Below are 17,743 nucleotides of genomic sequence, written 5' to 3' on the forward strand. Positions count from 1 at the left end.
AATAGAGATCCCCAAAATAAAATCACACAAGTAAACCATCTGATCTTTGACAAAGTTTATCGAAAAAGCAATAGGTAAAGGAATCTCTGAACTCCAATGGATAAAGGAGTCTCTATTTATACAATAAATGGTGCTGAGATAGTTGGTTAGCCATATGTAGAAGAATGAAACCTGACTACTACCCTTCACCGTACACAAAAATGAACTAAAATTGATTAAAAATTTACCTGTAAGACATCAGGATATAAGAATACTAGACGAAAACTTAGGAAACATTATTGACATTGGCTTTGAAAGAGAATTTATGACTAAATCGTAAAAAGCAATTGCATCAGAAACAAAACTCAACAAGTGAGACCTAATTCAACTAAAGAACTTCTGCACAGCAAAATAAACTAGCAACAGCATAAACAGACAACCTACAGAATGGGAGAAAATATTCACCAACTATATATTAGACAAAGGTCTAATATCCAGAATCTATAAGAAACTTATACAATTCAACAAGCAAAAAACAAATAACCCAATTAAAAAGTTGACAAAAGACGTGAACAGACACTACCCAAAATAATTTATACAAGTGACTGATAAACATGAAAAACTGCTCCACATCAATAATCATCAGAGAAATGCAAAGCAGTACCACAATGAGATATTATGACACACCAGGCAGAATGGCTAGTATCAAAAAGTCAAAAAACAGTGGATGCTGGTAAGGCTGCTGAGAAAAGGGAACAATTACATACCGTTAATGGGAATGTAAATTAGTTCAGTTACTGTGGAAAATATCTGGAGATTTCTCAAATAACTTGAATCAGAACTGCTATTCAACCTAGCAATCCCATTACTGGGTATATATCCAAAAGAAAATAAATCGTCCTACTACAGAGACACAGGCACACATATGTTTATTGCTATCCACAACAGCAAATACATGAAATTAACCTAGATGTCCATTAACAGTAGACTAGATAAACAAAATATGGTATATATGCACCATGGAATACCATGCAGCTATTAAAAAGAATGGAAACAATGTCTCTTGCAGCAACATGGATGGAGCTGGAAGCCATTATCCTATGTGAATTAATGCAGGAACAAAAAATCAAGTAACACGTGTTCTTACTTAGAAGTGAGAGCTAAACATTAAGTACTCATGGTCATAAAAATGATAACAATAGGCACTTGGCATGTGTCATACTACAGAGTGGAGAGAGAGAGTAGAGCAAGGATTGAAGTTGCATACTATGCTCAGTACCTAGGTGACGGGATCATTTGTATTTCAAATCTCAGCATCACTCAATATACCCATGTAACAAACCTGCACATGTACCCACTGAATCTAAAATTAGCAAAAATAACAGTTGGTGTTTTAAAAGGATCAATCAAATTGACAAACTTTTAGCTACATTAACTGAAAATAAAAAGGGAAAATATACATATTTATAAGAAATAAAAGAAGAAACCTTGCAACGGTTGCCTCAGAAATTAAAGGAAATAGTAAAATATCTTATGTACATTTACACTTAAACAAATTGGATAAAAAATGGACAAATTCCTTGTTGTATACAACTTACCAATACTGAATCATTAAGAAATAAAAAATCTGGCGAGACCTATCACTGGTTAGAAGAATGAATCTGCAATCAAAATCCTTCCAACAAAGCAAATACCCAACCTCTCACTAGTGAATTCTACCAAATATTTCAATAATTAATGGAAATCATTCTCAAAGTTTTTCAAAAATTGAAGAGGAAAGAACATTTTTCTGTGATCAGAATGTGTGCTGCTAAATTCATGTGCTGGAACTTAATCCCCATTGTAGTGGTATTAAGTAGTGGAAACTTTGGGGAAATGATTAAGTCAAAAGGGTTCCATTAGACATGAATTAGTGACTTATAAGAAGGGTGGAGAAAACTTACTTAGTCTTTTTTTTTTTTTTTTTTTTTTTTAGTTCTTTAACTCTTCTGTCACGTGAGAACATAGACTACATTCTCTTTTGACCTTCTGTCTTCTGCCATGTGAGGACACAGCATTCAAACCAACCACAAGACATAACAACAAGATTTCATTTTGGAAGAAGAAAGAGCATCTCTTACCAGACAGCAAATTTGTCAGAGCCTTGATATTGGACCTTTTACCCTGCAAGAATGTGGGTAATACATTTAAATTATTTATAAATTGTTCGATCTGTAATATTTTGCTATCACAGCGAAGATGGACTAAAACACACTTTGAAACTCATTTTAGGAGACCAGCATTACCTTGGATCCAAAACTACAAAAAGACAGTATAAGAAAACAATAATGTGGCATTACTGATGAGTAGATATTCAAAAATTTTCAACAAATATTAGCAAACTTATTTTAATAGCATATTAAAAGAATTATGCCATGTAACCTCTTCAGGAATGGTTCAACATAAGCAATCAATCAGTATGATAAATCACATTAACAACAGGAAGAATAAAAATCACATGGTTATCTCAATAGATGTAGAAAAAGTATTTAACAAAATTCAACAATATTTCATGATGAAAACACTTAACATTCTAGGAATAGAGAGAAATAACCTAACATAACTGCCACACATAAAAAGCCCACAAATAGCATCACACTCAATGTTAAAATACTGAAGGCTTTTTCTCTAAGATCAGGAAAAAGAGAAAGATGTATACCTTTCACACTTCTATTTTGCATAGTACTGGAAGTCATGGCCAAAGCATTTAGGCAATAAAAAGAAATAAAAGGCATCCTCATCAAAAAATAAGTCAAATTGTCTCTGTTCATATAGAACATTATTTTATATATTAAAAAATCACAAAATATAACAAAACAAATTATCATAGTTAATAAATAATTTTAGCCAAATTGTAGGATACAAAGTTAACATTCAAAAATCTGTTGTGCCTCTAGGTGTTTTATGCCAGAATGAAAACACGTTAAAATGTACTTTGACTGTTAAATTGTATGGAATATAAAGCAACTTGAGATTTATTTTAAAGTTAAAGGCCTATAGTGAAAACTGAAACCTAAATATTTTATTTCTATGTTACAGGTTAACTCTAAAGATAACAAAATAAATAATATAGATTATATAAACAAAGTGGCCTGAGTATGAAATTTGGTAAGAAGTTCTTAACAACTTGTACTAAATTTTTTCTTTGAGTTTTATTTCATAAATTTTATTTTGTAAATTATTACACATCCTCTAAAATTCACTATTTAAAAAATTATATTATTAACCTCATTATCCTTATCTTAAGCTAAATGTAAAATTATAAAATACATTGGAATCTGTATATCCCATATATATTTATTTATTTATGGGATATATATGTATATATCACCTACTTGACTTTCTCCAGTGACCGCTACACCCAAATGAGCTGTACAAGTAAGCCACTATGACCACCTTTCAGTCACAGTATGACTCCAATGACTCCATGGATCTTGTACCTACTTTCTGTAAACCCACCAATTAGAAATCTCCATGGGAAATTGGCTTGGGTAAAATCCTGGACCCCAAGAAAGGTTTTGACACACAGGTCTCTCTCTCTCTCTCTCTCTCTTCCTCTCTCTCTCTCTCTCTCTCCTCTCCCTCTGTTTCTCTCTCTCTCTCCTCTCCCTCTCTCTATCTCTCTCTCCTCTATCTCTCTCTCCTCTATCTCTCCTCTCTTCTCTCTCCTCTCTCCCCTCTCCCCTCTCCCCTATCCCCTCTCCCCTTTCTCTCTTCTCCCTCTCCCCCTACTGGTGGAGTGCTTGTGTTCCAGAGGGCTCCCCTTATCCCTTTGGCTCTGCAAGGCATGCTGCCCCCTTTTCTCTGGAATATGAAAGTAATACACTGCTTCTGTTTTTCATATATTTTATTGTGTTGCCTCTTCTGAGTCTCACCTGGCCAACACACCTAAACCTAATCTATTTGTTAGGTCTTTCCTAGAGTGGCTATCTTGGTATCTTGGTAGTAATAAACTGGATGTACGTCAGAGAAGAACCACAAGAGTGACTGACAGTATAAACAAGTTTCCTGTGAGAGGGATATCTAGTAACAAATTCTCTCTTATTATGAATTACCTTTTACTCTTGTGTTTTTTGATGCACAGAAGTTTTAAAATTCCATGAAGTCCAATTTATACAGTGCTTTGCCCCCTTTTTTTTTTTTTGGAAAACAAATCACTGCCAAATCCATGAGGCTTTTCTCTTATTTTTTTTCCTAAGAATTTTAGTTTTAGCTCTTATGTTTAGGTCTTTCATCCATTTTGAGGTAATTGTATTTGTATATGCAATAAGATTAGAAGTCTACTTGATCATTTTGCATGTGAATATTTATTTATCCAATACCATTCATTGAAAAGACCATTCTTTCCCTATTGAATGATCTTGGAACTCCTATGGAAAATCATTTGGCTATAGATGTGAGGATATTTTATGGGCTCCTTTTCTATTAAATTGTTCTGTATGTCTATCTTTATGCCAGTACCACAATGTTTTGATAATTCTGGCTTATTAGTATGTTTTTAAAGCAATAAGTATGAGACTTTCAAAGTTCTTTTTTGTCAAGATTATTTTGGCTAATGAAGACCCTTTGAGATTCCCTATAAATTTTCAGATGGATTTTTTCTTTATCTGGAAAAAAAATTGAGATTTTGAGAGAGATTGCATTAAATTTATACATCATTTTGGATGAACTGACAACTTTACAATATTACGTCTTCTGGTGCATGAAAATGGAATACATTTTCATTCATTGGAGTCCTCTTTAATTCATTATAGTATTCTTTTTACTTTTTATTATATATCTTATACCTTTTTCGAAAATTTTGTCTTTAAATGTTTTTGATATCATTGCAATAAAATTGTTTTAATTTTCTTTTCCAGTTGTTGATTGCTAGTGTGTGAAAACCAAACTATTATTTTCATGTTGATTTCATATTCTATAACTTTACTAAGTTAATTCTATTAATTAACACTTTTATAAAGTCTTAAGATTATCTATATGTAAGATCTTGTCATCTCCAAACTGAAAATTTAACTTCTTTCTTTGTAATTTGGATGGCTTTTTTGTTTTCAGAGACCCAGTAAAACCGATGATGTAGATGAAGTTCAAAGGCAGTCTGCTGAATAAATTTTCTTTTGCTCAGGAAGCCCATCTCTTGGTTCTATTCAGGCCTGCCATTGATTGAATGAGGCCCACTCACATTTTGGAGAGCAATCTACTACTCAGGGTTCACTGATTTAAATGTTAATCTCATCCAAAAACACTGTCCACATCGACATGAAATATTAACCGTCACAGCAGAGAGTACTGGAACCTACTACTATTTTAGTAGTGCTGTCTATTTCTCCTTTCAATCTGTCAGTATTTTAATTCATATATTTAGGAGTTCTGACGTTTGGTGCATGCATATTTATAGTTGCATGCATATTTATAGTTGTTATATTTTCTTCATGAATTATTACTTTTATAATAATAAAAGCTTGTATTTTTAAAATATGTCTTATAACATTATTTTCCTAATCTATACACTTGCTGCCTTCTTTTGTCTTGTATTTTTTAGTGGGACATTTTGATATCTTTCTTTGTCTTTTGCATATATTCTACAGATATATCCTTTTTAGTTTTTAATGGGATTACACATGATATCTTAATGTTATAGGAGTACATTTTAAACAGATGACTTCAATTGCATATGAAAGATCTACTTCTTTATTTCTCACCCCATTACATCAACTTTGTGTTATTGGTGTCACAAATGTCATCTTTATTTTGTGCTCATTTAAGTAGATTTGTATTTTTTTATAATTTTGTCTTTTGAATCTTGTAAAGAAATGAGTTATTAACCAAATTTACAATAAAATTAATTTATATATTTTTCATATATTTGCCTTTATCAAAGACCTTTGTAATTTTGTTTGGCACCAAGTTACTTTCTAGAGTCCTTTCATTTCAACTGAAAAGATTATTTTTAGTATTATTGTAGTACAGATCACTTGATAATAAACTTCTTCAGGTTTTCCTGATCTAATAAGGTTTATTTTTTTCCTCATTTTTGAAACACATTTAGCTAAATGTTGAAATTTTAGTTGACTGCTTTATATTTTTCCTTTCAGCACTTTAAATATATCACCTCAGTGCCTTTTGGCCTCAAATCTTTCTGCTGAAAAATTCATTGATAATGTTATTGACACTTTATATGTGATGTGTTGCTTTCCTCTTGCTGCTTTTATGATTCTCTCTTTGTCTTCGACTTTCAACAGTTTGATTATGTGTTTTCATGTGGGTCTCTTGCATCAACTTGGTGTTTGCTGAACGTCTCATATTTGTATATCCATGTTTGTCTTCAAATTTGGGAAGCATTTTGCCATTTTGAGAAAATTATCTGCTTTTTTCTCGTCTCTTTCTAGGACTTTGAAAATGTACACAATGGTCCACTTGATGGTGTCCCAACAAGATCTTAGGTTCTGCTGACCATTCTTTATTTCTTTCCTTTTTTGCTCCACTCCTCAAACTTGATAATTTCTAATTACTGTGCTTTAAATTCAATGACTCTTTCTTCTGTACGAGATTGCTCTTGAATTCCCTAGTAAATTTTTTAACTCATTGTTTTTAAATTTTTCAGATCCAGAATATCTATTTTTTATTGCTCTTTCTACCTCTTTGTGAATATTCTTATTTTGTTTATATATTGTTTTCAATATTTATTTTAGTTATCTTTCCATTTTTTAAATTTTAGTTTATTTGAGAATATTTAAGAATATTTAAAAATACTTATCTAATAAATCCATAGCCTATGTTTGTTTTCAGTTTCTGAAGATTTATTTTGTTCCTCTGAAAGGACCACAATTCCTTGTTTCTCTATGTGTCCCCATTATTTTTGGTTGAAAAGTTGGCATTAGGGGAAAAAAGCCACCTCTCCCTGCCATTGAAGACTGACTGTATGCAAGGGAATACCTTCGTTAACCTGAGTGATTTAAAGGCATAAGGTATTCTCAGGCCTTTTCTACATATGCATTTTTCCTAGGTTTGAGCATGTTCTTATTTCACCATATACACAGCTGCTTTTACTCATCCTTATTTTCCTAGGAGTCTCACTCTTATTTTTTCTCAAGGTCTTAAAATATTATGTTGTATTCTCCTGCTCATAATCTGTGGCTTTCATGTACCCGTGGATCTGTAGTCCCTCTGCTGCTTTCATCAGCCTCCAATCTGATATAAAAATTATGCTATAGCTTCTGCTGAGGTCTGAGTCAAGTGAGACAGAAACCCATCCCCTGGCAGGGTCTCAGATGAGATAAGTTATACTAATTTTCTTCTGTCCTGATATAGGAGCTGAACATTGAGTAGCTTCCTCCCAAACAATCTACACCACCTTTCTTTTCTTTCTTTTCTTTCTTTTCTTTCTTTTCTTTCTTTTCTTTCTTTTCTTTCTTTTCTTTCTTTTCTTTCTTTTCTTTCTTTCTTTCTTTCTTTCTTTCTTTCTTTCTTTCTTTCTTTCTTTCTTTCTTTCTTTCTTTTCTTTCTTTTCTTTCTTTTCCATTTTGAGTGTGTCTTTTTCTTGATTGGGTATTTGCTTGGTTGATGTATACCCTTGAATGTGAATGCTTTCTGGAATTCTCACAAATCAATTTTACTCAACCTACTCCGCCTACTTGATGTTTCTGTGGGGAAATAAGGGCCTGGAGCTTTCTAGTTTGACATCTTTCTGACGCAAAGGTGCTTTTTAAACAAAATGTATACCACAAAGCCAATACTGATACAAATAACATTAACCAGTAATAATTTTCAAATAAATACAGTTATAAAACTTAATAAATTTATATGAGAAAAGAGATAACAACCAAATATATATAGATTTTAACTCTGTTATTGTACTGGTGTTATTTACAAATAGTTCTCTTAAACTTATTTATGTCAAATATTATCTGATGGGTAAAATCAAGACAGCATAAAAATTTCTCTGCAAGAAAGAAGAGTATAATTGTTTTCTCATTTGTAAAATAAGAGATTTTGACTTTAATATGTCTAAAATATCTTTCTTCCTTTTATTAAGACACTCACTAATTTGCAATTCTTAATTCTCTGAGATAAGAACTCTCCTATTAAAGATCAGTATAATTTCCTTATATGGCTGTTTTATATATTTATGTTTCTTGGCATACATTTTCAAGATTTCAAAATAAGTCTTACTCTGATAGAGACTCTCCTAGTTAATTGGCCTTGTTTAAGAAAATTGCCAAAAGAAAAGAAAAATGTTTACAGAACATCATTATGTTCAATTTTTTAAAATATAGTTTTTTAGTGTTTACTATGTTCCAGCCACTGTTTTAGAAGTAAGAAATAGAGTAATTGCATTCATAAAGCTCACAGTCTTGTGGATGTGATCAGGTAATTTACTAATTAATTTCATATATGATTTTTATCACATTTTGCCAGTTTCTAGATTGTTGTATTCATGAAGATTCTTGAAACTACTAAAAAGTTTGCAATCAAAATTTCCCTTTAGTGTCCTCAGAACCACAGATATAGCTGAGAATCATGGACCTTGACTCCAAATCAGATTATAATGTGAATGAATATTCAAAATTATGATTCAAATAATTACAAATATATCCAAGAGATTTAAATTTTACACTTAAGTGATGAGAAGTGGAGAATAAATTAAAGGAACAAATGATTAACTTTTGTCACAGAACTTTCAAACTTAGTTCTTGCTAATTGATAACATTAAATATGTGAGTTTCATAAAGAAAGACAGCTGATCCAGTACCATAATTCAATGTTCTTAGCATATCCATTCTCTAGGGTAAACATTCTTAATATCTTTAGAAGACACATTAGCGTTGTTTTTAATATAAATTAATTGAAAATCAATATACTAAAATAATATGTGTTATATACTAAAATAAATATGTGTTAGTAATATTGGGTTATGACAATATTTATTGATAGATATTTTTCAGGAAAATAAATATGTATTAATGTGGATTTTGATGCTATAAGATAGTCCTTGAAATTAACATTTTCTACACTAAGTAATTACATTGTTTTACAATATAGAACCACTATATAATATTTGAAAATAACATAAGGCTTCTGATATTCTAGGCTCAAGATACAAATACTTCGCCTATTATAAATCACTTTGAATTGGCATGCAGGTGTGAATTATATCAAGAAAGACTCTAAGGAACATGTACATCAGGTTAAATTGACACTATCAGTCATATTCTTTCTTTCTCTACCTCATAAATTTACCTCTTCCTTTCTTTCTTTTTAGCATCCCAATACACATACACAAATATATAATGAATCCTATATATTCAGTGTAACTAATCTGAAATTGTCTTAGAAATTTTGAGAACTAACTCATTTCTCAAGGGATATGAGTTGGAGGCAAACAAAGTTAATAACTAGTAGCTACTTAGTTTAAACAAGTTATTACAAGCCCTTGACATTTTTGATGCCTAACATAATTTTTGTAGCCTAACATAATTTTGTACTTTAAAACTGAAATAAAAATTTAGAGATCATTTGGTATGTGGTCTAACTCTCTTACATATTTCCCATTCCTGAAATAGTTTTCTCCTAAGAATGCAGCATTCATATTACAGGCCTCTGGCATAAAAAACAAACAAACAAATGAACAAACAAACAAGCGACAACAACAAAAAACTAAGCCAGGCATGGTGGTTCACACCTGTAATCCTCGCACTTTGGGAGGCTGAGGGTGGATCATGGGTCATGAGGTCAAGACCATCCTTGCTAACATGGTGAAACTCCGTCTCTACTAAAAATACAAAAAATTAGCCTGGTTTGGTGGCACACACCTGTAGTCCCAGCTACTCAAGAGGCTGAGGCAGGAGAATTGCTTGAATCTGGTTGGCAGAGGTTGCAGTGAGCCAAGATCATGCCACTGCACTCCAGCCTGGGCAACAGATTGAGATTCCATCTCAAAAACAAACCAACAAACAAACAGAAAAAAACTGAGATAATGTTGGTAGGTTAATGGGGAAGACATACTAAGAAAAGTTTTATTAGTCCATTTTCATGCTGCTGATAAAGACATACTTGAGACTGGGCAATAAACCTTTTTCTCTTGTAAAAGAAAGAGGTTTAATGGACTCCCAGTTCCATGTGGTTGAGAAGGCCTCACAATCATGGCAGAAAGTGAAAGGCATGTCTCACATGGTGGCAGACAAGAGAAGAGAACTTGTGCAGGGAAACTCTCATTTATAAAACCCTCAGATCTTGTGAGATTTATTCACTACCATGAGAATAATATGAGAAAGACCCACTCTCATGATAAAATTATCTCCCACCATGTCCCTCCAACAACATGTAGGAATTATGGGAGCTACAATTCAAAATGAGATTTGGGTTGGGACAGAGCCAAACCATATCATTCCACCCCTGGTCCCTACCGAATCTCATGTCCTCATGTTTTAAAAACAATCATACCTTACCAAAAATCCCCCAAAGTCTTAACTCATTTAAGCATTAACTCAAAAGTCCACAGTCTAAAATCTCATTGGAGACAAGGCAAGTTTCTTCCACCTATGAGCCTATAAAATCAAAAGAAAGTTAATTATTTCCTAGATATAAACGGGGTGTAGGCATTGGGTAAATACAAACATTCCAAATGGTAGAAATTGGCCAAAACAAAAAGGCTACAGGCCCCATGTAAGTCCAAAATCCAGCAGGGCAGTCAAATCTTAAAGCTCCAAAATAATCTCCTTTGACTCCACATCTCACGTCTAGGGCATGCTGATTCAAGAGGAGGGTTCCCATAGTATTGGGCAGCTCCATTCTTGTGGCTTTGCAGGGTACAGCCTCCCTCTAGGCTGCTTTTATGGGCTGACATTGAGTGGCTTTTCCAGAGGCACGGTGCAAGCTGTTGATGGATCTACCCATTCTGGGGTCTGGAGGATGGTGTACTTCTCACAGCTGAACTAAGCAGTTCCCCAGCGGAGACTCTGACCCCACATTTCCCAGCAGCACTGCTTTAGTAGAGCTTCTCCATAGGAGCTCCTCCCCTGCAGTAAACTTCTACCTGGACATCCAGGTGTTTCCATACATCCTCTGAAATCTAGGCAGAGGTTTCCAAACCTCAGTTCCCGACATCTGTGCACCCATAGGCTCAACACCACATGGAAGCTGCAAAAGTTTGGAGCTTGCATCTTTTGAAGCCACAGCCTGAACTGTACCTTGATCTCTTTTATTCATAGCTGAAGTGGCTGGGATGCAGGACACCAAGCCCATAGACTGCACACAGCAGAGGGACCCTGGGCCTGGCCCACAAAACTACTTTTTCCTCCTAGGCCTCTGGGTGGGACCTATAATGGGCGTGACTGCTGAAAATGTCTCTGACATGCCCTGGAGGTATTGTCCCCATTGTCTTGGTGACTAACATTCAGCTCCTCCTTACTTATGCAAATTTCTGCAGCAGGCTTGAATTTCTCCTCAGAAAATGGGATATTTTTCTGTCACATTGTCAGACTGCAAATTTTTCAAACTTTTATGCTCTGTTTCCCTTTTAAAACTGCATGCCTTTAACAGCACCCAAGTCACCTCTTCAGTGGTTTGCTGCTTAGAAATTTCTTCTGTCAGATCCCTTAAATCATCTCACTGAAGTTCAAAATTCCACAAATCTTTAGGGTAGGGGCAAAATGCTACCACTCTCTTTGTTAAAACATAACATAAGCCACTTTTGTTTCAGTTCCCAACCGGTTTCTCATCTCCATCTGAGACCATCTCAGCCTGGATTTCATTGTCCATATCATTAAGAATGTTTTGATCAAAGTCATTCAACAAGTCTGTAGGGAGTTCAAGACTTTTCCACATTTTACTGTCTTCTTCTGAGAAACTGTTCCAACCTCTGCCTGTTACCCAGTTTCAAAGTTGCTTCCACATTTTCGAGTATCTTTTCAGCGGTGCCCCACTCTACTGCTACCAATTTACTGTATTATTCTGTTTTCAAACTGCTGATAAAGACATACCTGAGACTGACCAATTTGCAAAAGAAAGAGGTTTAATAAACTTACAGTTCCAAGTGGCTAGAAAGACCTTACAGTCATGGCAGAAGGTGAAATTCATATCTCACATGGTGGCAGGCAAGAGAACTTGTGCAGGAAAACTCCAGTTTCTAAACCATCAGATCTCATGAGACTTATTCACTATCACGAGAATAGCATGGGAAAGACCCACCCCCATGATTCAATTGTCTCACACCGATTCCTCCCATAACACATGGGAATTATGGGAGCTACAATTCAAGATAAGATTTAGGTTGGCACACAGCCAAACCATATCAGTTGGGCATGGTAAATCATGCTTCCTTTAGTGAATGATGGTTCTTCTTGTAATTAATCTACTTCTAAGCCATAGGTAAACCTTTATCACTTGGCACATGACAGATGGCACAGCTTTAGCTCAAATATTACACAGCTTAGGCTATTAGGTACTGAGGTGTGGATTTTCATGAAAATGGCTTTAGAGTTTTAGATGAAATTTTAGAAACAATACAGAATGTGACAAAAGGTGTCTTAAGTTTGAAACAAATTTTCGTTTTGTTCCATGGCATTGTGAAACTTTGTAACTTGTCAAAGTCACTGATGTATATGCCAGCTGCAGACATTTTGGTAAAACTTCTGCACATTTTAATAAGAAATTTATTTGCATAGGATTGAAAGAAACATGCACAGAAACTGGAACCATATTTTTAATGAGCTGCCTAAATCAGTGGATGATTGATTTTTGAGAAATAGGAATAAACAGTGGGGAAGAATAAATTTGACACAAGAATAGGCAGCAGGCACAGCAATTTAGATATTGAAATTAGCTTGCATGCTTCAGTCTTCAAAGAATACAATAGTCAATTACTCTTATTTCTCCTACAATAACCATTACTAATGTCGTGTGCCATCTTAACATGACCATCTATTTTACTACAATTTATTTGTAAAAAAAAAAAATAGTGACATATTCTGAGCACTAGGACTCCAGAGCAATTCATGTTAATAAAGTTAACTTCACAAGAACATAATAATATAAAAGAATTTATTACCCTATGTCACAGAGAATGGTAAGTAGAGTTATTTTTTTCAAGTTGCTTCCCCTTTTCTGTGACTCCTTGTTTCAATATATTGCAACTGTATGAGAAAACAAAGTATGTTGGCTTGAAATTCAAATATAGGCATTCCTTAGGTTATATACTAAATGTTTCTTCAAATAAAAACTCATAATTTCCAGAAATATCTTAGTTCACCCTCCCTTGGAAAGTAAATGGATGATCTGATTTTAACACCTTAATCACACAGCAAGGAGCAGAGTTTTCTAAAGTCATGTTTCTCTGGGTTGAGAAATTTGAAAACAAAATATCCTAGAATGTTGGTGATATGGTTTAATTCGGTGTCCCTGGCCTAATCTCACCTTAAATTGTAATAATCCCCATGTGGCAAGGATGGGACCAGGTGGAAGTAATTGAATAACGGGGCGATTTCACCCATTCTGTTCTCACAAGAGTTAGTAAGTTCTCATGAGGTCTGATGGTTTTATAAAAGTCTGGCATTTCCTCTGCTGGCACTCATTCTCTCTACTGCCACCCTGTGAAAAGGTTTCTTCTACCATATTTGAAACTTTCCTGAGGCCTCCCCAGTGATTCAGAACTGTGTCAATTAAACCTCTTTCCTTTATTAATTACCCAGTCTCAGATATTTCTTCATAGAAGTGTGAGAATGAGCTAATACAGTACATTAGTACTGGGAGTGGGGCACTACCATAAGGATACCTGAAAATGTGGAAGTGCCTTTGGAACTGGGGAACAGGCAAAGGTTGGACCAGTTTGGAGAGCTCAGAAGAAGACAGATGTGGGAGAAATTTGAACTTCCTAGAAACTTGTTGAATGGCTTTCACCAAAATGTTGATAAAGATGTGGACAGTGAAGTCCAGGCTGAGGTAGTCTCATGTGGAGATGAGGAACTTGTTGGAAACTGCAGTAAATTTCACTCTTGCTATACTTTAGCAAAGAGATGGTGACATTTCATCTCTGGCCTAGAGATCTGCAGAACTTTGACCTTGAGAGAGATAATTTAGGGTATCTGTTAGAAGAAATTTCTAAAAAGCAAAATGTTCAAGTGGAAGCAGAGTATAAAATTTTGGAAAATTTGCAGCCTGACGATGCAGTAGAAAAGAAAAAAAAAACATTTTCTGGGGAGAAATTCAAGCTGCAAAAATTGGCATAATCACCAAGACAACGTTAATCACCAAGACAATGGGGAAAACATCTCCAGGTCATGTCAGAGACCTTCAGGGTAGCCCCTTCCATCACAGGCCTGAGGCCTAAGATGGAAAAATGGGTTTGTAGAAAGGACCCAGGCTCCTCCCAGCTCTGCTCTGTGCAGCCTTAGGTCTTAGGTCATGGTGCCCTGCATCCCTGTTGCTTCAGCTTTAGCCATGGTTAAAAGGGTCCAAGGCGCAGGTCAGGCCATTGCTTCAGAGGGTGAAAGCCCCAAACTTTGGCAGCTTACATGTGGTGTTGGGCCTGTGGGGGCACAGAAATCAATAATTGGGGCACTGCCTAGTGGAGCTGTGAGAGGAAGGCCACAGTCCTCCAGCCCCCAGAGTGGTAGACCCATCAACAACTTGCACCATGTGCCTGGAAAAGGCACACTCAATGCCAGCCTGTGAAAGCAGCCAGGAGGGGGGCTGTACCCTGTAGTGCCATAGGGGTGGAGCTGCCCAAGACCATGGGAACCCACCTTTTGGATCAGTGTGCCCTGGATGTGAGACATGGAGTCAAAGGAGATTATTTTGGAACTATTAGGCTTAATGACTACCCTATTAGATTTTGGACTTGAAGGAAGCCTGTATTCCCTTTGTTTTGGCCGATTTCTGCCATTTGAAATGGGTGTATTTACCCAATGCCTGTACCTTCAGTGTACCTAGGAAGTAACTAACTTGCTTTTGATTTTACGGACTCATAGGTGAAGGGACTTGCCTTGTCTCAGATGGGACTTTGTACTGTGGACTTTTAAGTTAATCCTGAAATGAGTTAAGACTTTGGGGGACTGTTGGGAAGGCGTGATTGTTTGGAAATGTGAAGACATGAGATTTGGGAGGGACCAGGGGCAAATGATAGGCTTTGGCTGTATCCTCATTCAAATCTTATCTTGAATGTAGTAATCATGACATATCAAGGGTCAGGCCAGATGGAGATAATTGAATCATGGGAGCATTTTACCCCATACCGTTGTTGTGGTCGTGAATAAGTCTCAGGAGATCTGATGGTTTTATAAATGGGAGTTTGCCTACACAAACTCTTCTGCCTGCCACCACGTAAGATGTGCCTTGCCTCTCCTTTGTTTTCCACCATGACTATGAGGCTTCCAGAGCCATGTGAAACTGTGAGTCCATTAAACCTCCTTTTCTTTATAAATTTCTCAGTCTCGGGTATGTCTTCATTAACAGCATGAGAACAGACTAATACAGATGACTTTTAATTCTTTTTCTTTTCTTATTACTCAAGCTAGGACTTCCAGTATTATGTTAGAAAACAGTGGTCAAAGTGGGCATCCTTATTGTATTTCAGATCTTAGAGGAAATCCTTTCCATTTTTCTACATTCAGTATGATGCTACTTGTATATCTGTCATATATGACTTTTATCATGTTGAGTTATCCCCAGTTTCTTTTAGGGTTTTTGTCATGAAGAAATATTTAATTCTATCAAATTTTTTCAGCATCAATTGAAATTGTCATGTGGCTTTTGTCCTTCATTCCATTGATATGATGCATCACATTGATTGATTTCTGTGTGTTGCATCCCAGGGATAAATTCCACTTGCTAAGGATGAATAATTTTTTTAACATATGGATGTATTTGGTTTGCTCTTATTTGGTTGAGGATAATTGCATGAATATTATTCTGTGATATTAGCCTGTAGTTTGTGTGTGTGTGTGTGTGTGTGTGTGTGTGTGTGACTTTGTCTGTTTTTGGGATCAGGGTAATACTGGCCTCGTAGAATGTGTTTGGAAGTATTCCTTCCTTTTCTATGTTTTGGAAGGAGTAGTTGGGGTATAATTGGTGTCAGTCCTTTAAATGTTTGGTATGATAGAATTCAGTAATGAATCCATTGTACTCCAGTTTTTTCTTTGCTGGGGAACTTTTTATTATGGCTTCCATCTTGTTACTTGTTATTTTTCTCTTCCGATTTTGGATTTCATCATGATTCAATCTTTGTAGGTTGTATACATCTAGAAATCTGTCATTTCTATTAGATTTTCCAATTTATTGATGTAAATAATTGCTCACAGTAGCCACTAATGTTCCTATGAATTTCTCCAATATCAGTTGTAATGTCTTCATTCTCATCTCTGATTTTATTTATTTGGATCTTCTCTGTTTGTTTTTAGTTAGTCTGGCAATGGTTTTGTCAATAATTTTCACATCTAATCTCTTACTATGTCAGCCTGAAATCCAGAAGTCTTTCTTAAATATTCAAATGCTTTAAAGAAAAGTTCAAGTAATATTTAAAACTGCTCGCTTTCCGTGTCTGTCTGCAGAATCCTGATCAGTCTCACAAACTGGTGAATCAGGCTAGATAACCTCTCAAGAGAACATAAATATTATAAAATAATAAGTTAGTATAACAACCATACAATAAAGCATGGTTCAAAAGATGTGACAGAATAAAACACACGTAATTTTTGAGAAGTTAATTTTTAATATTATATATTATTAAATTAAAAAATGATTATACTTTTACTTTGTCATGTGCCTTACCTAGTGATTGTTTACAGGGCACCCTGCTGTTATGTACTGCAGTCTTAAAAACTTTTAAAAATGTAAAAAATGTGTCTCATGCTAATTGGGTTATTATCAATATTTCATTTCATTTTATTTTACTCCTCTAGAATATTGTAATCCTTTCATCTCACTATAATAAGTATGAAAAATTAGAAGCAGGAAAAAGCGTGCTCAGAAAATACTTCTTGCTCAATGGATTACTTTTTCAAAGTATTTTTTCACAAAACTAAATAAATATTTGGAACTGAGACTAAAACAAACTTCCAGCTTCCAAACATAATTAAGGGGATTATATCCATTTTTTTAAACATAGTTCTACTCATTCCTATTTTTCCATTTTAATTAATACTATTAAAAACAGGTCATTTCAAGTTTGAAATATAATAACTTACATTTAGTATTATCAGAGTCCAGTTATCTAAATGTTGCTTTTTAAATATGTACATAAGTTATGTCTATTTTTATTTTTGACACATAATATTTGTACATATTTATGGGGTATATGTGACATTTTGTTACATGCATAAATTGTGTAATTATAAAGTTAGGGCATTTAGGGTATCCATCATCTTGAGTATTTATTATTTCTGTGTGTTGGGAACATTTTGAGTACTCTCTTCTAGATGTTTTGAAATATAAAGTATATTGTGGTTAACTGTAGCTGTTCCATTCCGCTGTTGGAACTTCTTTCTCTTATCTGAATATATGTTAATATTCATTAACCAACCTCTATTCATCCCTTTCTCACCTACATACCATTCCCAGCCTCTGGTATCTGTCGTTCTTCTCTCTACTACCATGAGATCAAGTTTTTAACTCTGATATGTGACTGAGAAAATGTGATATTTTACTTTCAGTATCTGGCTTATTTCACTTGACATAATGACCTCCAGTTCGATCCATGTTGCTATGAATGACACGATTTCATTATTTTAATAAC

Source organism: Papio anubis, chromosome X (assembly GCF_008728515.1).
Source record: "Papio anubis isolate 15944 chromosome X, Panubis1.0, whole genome shotgun sequence".
Classification (NCBI taxonomy): Eukaryota; Metazoa; Chordata; class Mammalia; order Primates; family Cercopithecidae; genus Papio; species Papio anubis.